Source organism: Ananas comosus, linkage group 1 (assembly GCF_001540865.1).
Source record: "Ananas comosus cultivar F153 linkage group 1, ASM154086v1, whole genome shotgun sequence".
NCBI classification, from domain to species: Eukaryota; Viridiplantae; Streptophyta; class Magnoliopsida; order Poales; family Bromeliaceae; genus Ananas; species Ananas comosus.
The window spans coordinates 12124979-12126486 of record NC_033621.1 but is presented as its reverse complement, the minus strand read 5'-3'; positions in this window follow the sequence as shown (position 1 = coordinate 12126486).

Below are 1508 nucleotides of genomic sequence, written 5' to 3'. Positions count from 1 at the left end.
CCCCCCCCTCCCACCTCCCCCATCAAAATCCATAGTTCCAAATCATCACAAAAAGATAGAGTGAAAGATAAAATATATTTATTTAGGAGAGTTTATTTTCGTATTATTTCCACGAAGAAAAGTCTGAATCAATGATCAGTACTATCAAATATAATTTAATCTGTTTAAACTTTCTAATAATTAAATTTTGTGATCTTAATTATAATATTACTTGCGTAGTGATCAAATAGTCTCAAATTCACTTTATATTAGTCATTTGAAAATTGTCAATTTTTGGAACCCTCAAATACTAGGTGAATGATACATTAAAATTATGAAATTATAAACCTAAGAAGTTTAAGCCTAGATTAAGATTACCAGTGTGGATCGTCGATTCGAATAATCTATTGCAGGAAACGAGGCGAAAGTTTAATGATTTAGCGCTTAAGAGAGGAAATATTAATAGAACTTTTTTTACTAGAAATAAATTTATTTATTTATTCTAATTAAATTCAATTAGAATATCAATGAATCTATCTCTAAGACTATCAAAAATTCGTTATGCTAATTATATCAGTACTCATATCCTATTAAAATTCATCAAATTTATTAAATATAATAAAAATGACATTATATCTGGTTAGTTTTTTACATATATATAACATAGCAAACATATTTAATGGAATTGTTTGCCAAATTAGAGTAATTAATGTGGCGTATCTCTCAGCATTGAAAACGCATGTAGGAGCAATTCCCTACATACCTCTTAAACCTATCAATTTTTATATTTATTTCTAGAAAGGTTAAACTGATTGGCTTAAAGGGACTAACATTCTGTCTTTTGGCGGAAGGTCAGATCGGACGGAGGCACGGTCGAAATGGCGGAAGGTCGGATTAGGTCAAGTCATATTCGAAGTGGCGTGAGGCTGGTTGGATCAGAGTCACAATCGAAACCTATGAATGTCATGTCTAAACGCTTTAAGTGAATTGTTTGTGTATTTCTAACAGCTGGAGCTTTTGAGATTAATAATTAGCGCCAACGATTCGACAAATGACATCAGAGCCAGAGGGCATGTATGGGTATCACATCAGATCTAATCAGAAACCATAGGTTCGATTCATATTTATAATCAAGTTCTATCAGTAGATTTATAGTTACAGTTAAATTCTGTTAATACAGTAATGTCATAAAATGATTCATTCATCAAAATTAGTGATAAAATCTACTCCTTCAAATGTTTTTTTTTAAAAAAATTTAAGCATGATGCGAAGAGCCTATGTAAATAACATAAAACTTTATATTAGAATATTCTGTGTTATACTTTTGAAAGACAATAAACATGCATGCAATTATATATCCTTGTATGTATGCTATGTGTACACATATTATATTATATAAAAACAAAACAATAATAAAAAAGTAGCTGATTTCACCTGTACCTCTATATAAAGTTTTAAAATATGTTTATATTATTATTATTATATAATATGCATATATTTTATTTATATATATATATATATATATATAT